We start from the raw sequence: 6,241 nt of genomic DNA on the forward strand, positions 1-6,241 counted from the left end.
TGCTCAGGCCCTTCTGGCACCTGCTAAGGCAAAAGCTAAGACAAAGAGTGGTTCACAGGAGGATGTAAGAGAGGGAACCTCTGGTGATCAGCAGCAAGAAGAGGAGGAGGAGACAGTTAGTCTGCGAGACCTTGTAGATGTGCTGAGACAGCAATACTCAAGTGAGAGGAGTGCTGTGAGGTTAGCTGCCAGGAGAGAGGATGGTTCCAATGAGTTTAGGAATGCTATGAGGAAGGTTCTGTTAGGCCCGGCACCACCAGAACAACAGGAAGAGGAGGAGGAAGATGACATCCAGGGTTCCAAGGATCCACTCAGAGAGGTCAGGGAAGTTAGGAAGGAATACACAAGGGAATCAGGTGAGCCAATCTTAAGCTGGCTAGTGAGATGCCGTGGCATTGGTGCAAATGCTCTGCAGGTAGGAGACAAGTCTGCCAAGCAGCTGGGACCACTCACTAAGGAGAGTGGAGTAGACAAACACCTAGCAAGTCCTCTTGGTAGGGTTAGCTTGTGGACACGCCTTCTGTTGGCTGTGGCTATGAGATATCCTTCCCGAGATGATTTGCCATGGGCTGCCAAGAAGTGGAACACCGTTGAGCAGGGAATTAAGCTTCTGAAGGAGTTTGCTGTGAAGGAAGTGCTTTATGGAGATCATGGCACTCATGAGCCCAATGATATTCCTTTGGGAACAGGTCTCATGAAGAAGCTGATTAAGCTTGCTCCTTCATCCTGTGCTAACATCTTGGCCAGTAAGTTTCTAGCAAGGAGTGATAATGGAAGATCTTTCACTGTTGGTGAATTCACTGACTAGCTCAGGCAGATTGAGGACAGCTTGTCACATTCTGGTATAATCTGTGCCATAAAGACTATGACTACAGAGATTAAGAATACCATGAAAGAACTGAAGGAGGACCTTAAAACCTCAATTTCCAATCTGGCAAAGGATACCATTCCTGCATCATCTGAATGGGTGCATGTTTCTGCAGTCAGGAACAGACGCCCACCTCCTGCAAGGCAATTCCAGCCCAGGAGGAGACAAATTCCACCCAGACAGCAGCAATCACGTGCGTCACTGTGGATACTTCTGCGTGACACATACGGTGAGAACATGAACAAATGGGATGGTAAACCTACTTCAGCTCTTTCAAAGAGGGTCAGGGATCTGCAGAGTGGCAGAAACAGAGGCAGCAATGCCAGGAAAGTAGCTGCCACTTCTTCAGCTCCTGAGAGCAATTGCAATTGTTCCAACAGTTGCAGTTCCTCTCACAACAACACCTATCACTGTGTACACCCACATGCCATGTTCAGCATTAGGGGTGCCCTGCCTCCAGCCAGGAGGAGGAAAGGGATAGTGGAGAGAACCGAATCTATTGGAATGTATTCATTAGGTGGCCTGGCAGTTCAAGAGTTCGGAAATACAGGGCTTTAGTTGACACAGGTGCTCAGTGTACTTTATTGCCATCAAATTGCAAAGGGACAGAGTCCATTTCTATTTTTGGAATCACTGGTGGATCTCAAGAGTTAACTAAGGTTCAGGCTGAGATCAGTTTAACTGGTAAAGAGTGGAAGACACATACTATTGTAACTGGTCCTGATGCGCTTTGCATTCTGGGAATTGACTTTTTGAGACAAGGTTGTTTCAAAGATCCTAAGGGTCGTAAATGGGCTTTTGGAATAGCATCTGTAGAGATTGAGGATGATAAATTGAAATTGTCTGTTAGACTTGAACTTTCAGATGAATCTGCAGTTGTGGGACATCATGACATAGAGGACCTGGAAGTGCCAATTGCAACTCAAACTGTTCATCACAGACAGTACAGAACTAACCGTGACTCTTTGTTGCCCATTCATCAGCTGATTCATCAACTGGAAAGTCAGGCTGTCATCGAGAAAGCTCATTCACCTTTCAACAGTCCCATCTGGCCTGTGCGCAAACCTACGGGCGATTGGAGACTGACAGTTGACTTTCGTGCCCTCAACGAGGTGACGCCACCCATGAGTGCAGCTGTGCCACACATGCTGGAACTCCAGTACGAGCTGGAATCGAAGGAGGCTAAATGGTATGCAACCATAGACATTGCTAATGCTTTCTTCTCTATTCCCATAGCAAAGGAGTGCAGGCCTCAGTTTGCATTCACCTGGAGAGGAATCCAGTACCAGTTCAATCGTTTGCCTCAGGGGTGGAAACACAGCTCAACCATCTGTCACTCAGTCATCCACAATGCACTGGAGAAAGGTAAAGCTCCAGAGCACATCCAGTACATCGACGACATCATTGTGTGGGGCCAAACTGCTGAGGAAGTCTTCGAGAAAGGTAACAAAATCATTGACATTCTGCTGCAAGCAGGTTTTGCCATTAAGAGAGACAAGGTCAAAGGACCTGCCAGAGAAATTCAGTTTCTGGGAGTGCGGTGGCAGGATGGTCGCCGTTACATTCCTCAGGATGTGATCAACAAAGTCTCTACCATGGCAGTTCCCACCAGTAAGAAGGACACACTTTCTTTCCTTGGTGTGGTGGGATTTTGGAGACTACACATTCCTGGTTTCAGTCAGATTGTCAAACCTCTGCATGATGTGACTTGTAAGAGAAACAATTTCGAGTGGGGACCTGAACAACAAGCAGCCTTTGATCAGATCAAACGAGAAATAGTCCATGCAGTGGGCTTGGGTCCTGTGAGATCTCGTCCGGACATTAAGAACATTCTGTACACGGCTGCCAGTGACAATGGTCCAACTTGGAGTCTTTGGCAGAGAGCTCCAAGTGAGACACGTGGTCGTCCACTTGGTTTCTGGGGACGTTGTTACAGAGGTTCAGAGACAAATTACACTGCAATTGAGAAAGAGATACTAGCAGCCTATGAGGGAGTGAAAGCAGCTTCTGAAGTGATTGGAACTGAGTCACAGTTACTTTTAGCTCCTAGACTGCCAGTTCTTAACTGGATGTTCAAAGGCAAAGGTTCATCACCACATCATGCCACAGATGCAACCTGGTCTAAATGGATGGCTTTGATAACCCAACGAGTACGAATGGGTAATCTTGACCGACCTGGTCTGGTGGAGGTGATCACCAACTGGCCGGAAGGCACAGACTGTTCCAAACCTCCAGAGGAGAAAATAACTCGTGCTGAGGAAGCTCCTCCCTATGGTGATCTCTCTGATCAGGAAAAGAACTATGCTTTGTTCACAGATGGTTCCTGTCGTCTTGTTGGGAACAAGCGAATATGGAAGTCAGCAGTTTGGAGTCCTACCAGGAGCGTTACCGAAACGAAAGATGGAGAAGGAGAATCCAGTCAGTTCGCTGAGGTAAAAGCTGTTCAACTTGCTCTTGATGTGGCTGAACGTGAGAATTGGCCTATCCTTTACCTCTACACCGACTCGTGGATGGTAGCCAATGCTCTGTGGGGTTGGGTAAAGGACTGGAAGAAGAATGGTTGGCAGAGGAAAGGAAAGCCTATTTGGTGTGCTGATCTATGGCAGGACATTGATGCACGGCTGGAGAAAATTCCAGTGAAGGTGCGACACGTAGATGCACACATGCCTAAGAGCAGAGCCACTGAGGAACATCAACATAACCAGCAGGCAGACCAAGCTGCTAAGATTGCTCAAGTTGATACCAACTCTGATCTTGACATTGACCTTGATTGGAAACACCGAGGTGAACTGTTCTTAGCTCGGTGGGCCCATGACTCATCTGGACATCAAGGCAGAGATGGAACATACCGATGGGCTCGTGATAGGTCAATTGACTTGTCCATGGACGCTATCACCCAAGTCATCTATGACTGTGACATTTGTGCTGCTATTAAGCAGGCTAAGCGAATCAAGCCCTTATGGTATGGTGAGAGATGGTCAAAGTACAAGTATGGTGAAGCCTGGCAGATTGACTACATCACTTTGCCTCGATCTCGTTCTGGCAAGCAGTATGTGCTAACGATGGTAGAAGCCAGCACCGGATGGTTGGAAACCTATCCAGTTCCACATGCAACTGCACGTAACACCATTGTTGGTTTGGAGAGACAAATCATGTGGAGACATGGAACTCCAGAGAGAATCGAGTCAGACAATGGCACTCATTTCAAGAACAATCTTGTGAAAAACTGGGCCAAAGAGCATGGTATTGAATGGATCTATCACATACCCTACTATGCACCAGCTTCAGGGAAGATTGAGCGCTACAATGGTTTGCTGAAAACCACCCTCAAAGCCATGGGGGGTGGAACTCTGAAAAACTGGGACAAACATTTAGCACAAGCTACCTGGTTGGTAAATAGTAGAGGTTCAGTAAACAGAGCAGGACCTGCACAATCAGATTTGGTCCAAACAGTAGACGGTGATAAAGTTCCTGTTGTACATGAGAAGAATCTGTTAGGGAAAACTGTTTGGGTATTTTCTCCTTCGGGCGAAGGGAAACCTGTCCTAGGGGTGGTTTCTTCTGAAGGTCCTGGTCATACCTACTGGGTCATGCAGGAGAATGGTGAAATCCAGTGTATTCCACAGAGAAATTTAACCTTAGCTGAAAGAGTTTAAATTCAAGCTGTTAGGAGTTTTCTGTTCTAGGTAACATCGGCGCCCAACACTGAGAGAATCTACAATAGAATCTACAGTACGTGAGCACGAACCCAACATCACCTGGGAGTCCCTGTTCTGAGCTTTTGAATCACCTACATCTGATTGAAGTGTGAACTGAACTTGTATATATATTTTTAGTGTAAATATTGGTTTAGATTAGATTGGATAATTCTCAGCGATACTCTGAGCGAAGTAGACAGGGGTGGATTGTGCTAGTTTGAAGCAAGCTGGAATGTTTTGGTACAAGAACTAGATAACGGGCAGTGAAATGAAAAACAATTGTGTCTACTTCTCTCACAGTCACGCTGAGAACTCTGGGAAGAAGAAAGACTTTTTTCTCCATTTTGTTTCTCACTCTTGCTTTTGCCTTAGACCTGGTCACATCTCATTAACCCTGCTCCTACTAACCTTGCTCCCTAACCTCTTGGCTGCACCTCTCTTCTTCCTGAGAACTGGGGTAAGGTTGAGAGGGCCGGGGGGAGGTGTTGGGGTGGTTTGAGAGCCCCTCCTGGGGACCTTGGTTTCTGGGAGGGGAGTTGTGCTTTTAATACAATATCCTTTGTATATTTCTGTATATAATTGTATATAACTGTATATATTGTAAATAGCTGCTTGTAAATTCTGCTAGCTGTAAATAAATTGCTTCATCTATATTCCCAGGGTCCGTCTGAGTTAGCTGGGGCAAATTCAAAAGTGTGGGGGGGCGGGGTAACCCCTAAACCATCACACTTGCCGAAAGGCAAATTTGTCTTGAAGGGGAAAGAGGATAAAAACAAGCTCACTAGAGAAGACCCTTAGGATGGCCTGTCTGTCTAGAGGAGAGAGACTAAAAATTTCTCAGTCTACAGGACAGAGATTCATTCTTATCTATTTCTGTGTTGTGGAATTAAGATACAAGCAAGACTGAATATCAAAATTGAGACTATTTACTAAAGGATAAACTGAACAGAATGGAGAAAGAGAGAGAAGGAGGTGGGAGGGGAGAAATAGAAGAGAGGAGAAGAGGAGGAAAGGATTATAACCATTGGTCAGAGGGGAGCTAGAGAAAGGGTTTCTGAAGTACAAATCCTCTTCAGTTTATGTTGTTCAGGGTTATTTCCAGCGAGTGATGTCTTCAGTGGAGTCCTTCTCAGAAGTTCTTCCTAGTGGATAGGGCTGAGTGATAGGTTGGACTGGATGATCTTGGAGGTCTCTTCCAACCTGGTTGATTCTATGATTCTATGATTCTCTTGAGCAGGCTTCGCTCAGGTCTACTTATGCAGTTTTTAGTCACAGTCTTAAGCATGTGTCCAGGTGTAGCACCTCAGGAAATCTTCCTGTGCATTCTCATGCATTTGTAGGCATCTGACTCCAAGGATGAGTTCTGCTTCCTTCTGTGGATTTAGCTGTCTATACACAAAATTTACATGTGGGGCTAGTCAGGCTAAGTGGTAAATCTGTGTGATGGCTTGGGTGTTACCTGCCCCTTGCCACTTAAGGAAATCACCTAGACTACATTCAGCCACTGGAAATTGAATGAAGCTTTATACTTACAGCTTAGCACAGTATACAAGCAGATATTTACAATATATACAGCTCTATACAGAAACACACAAGTTGAAAAAGCAACAAAGAAACACAACACCTGTCTCAGAAAACAGAGTCCCCAGGAGGGGCTCTCAACAACCCTTCCACC

The sequence above is a fragment of the Pogoniulus pusillus genome, chromosome Z, assembly GCF_015220805.1.
Source record: "Pogoniulus pusillus isolate bPogPus1 chromosome Z, bPogPus1.pri, whole genome shotgun sequence".
Lineage (NCBI taxonomy): Eukaryota > Metazoa > Chordata > Aves > Piciformes > Lybiidae > Pogoniulus > Pogoniulus pusillus.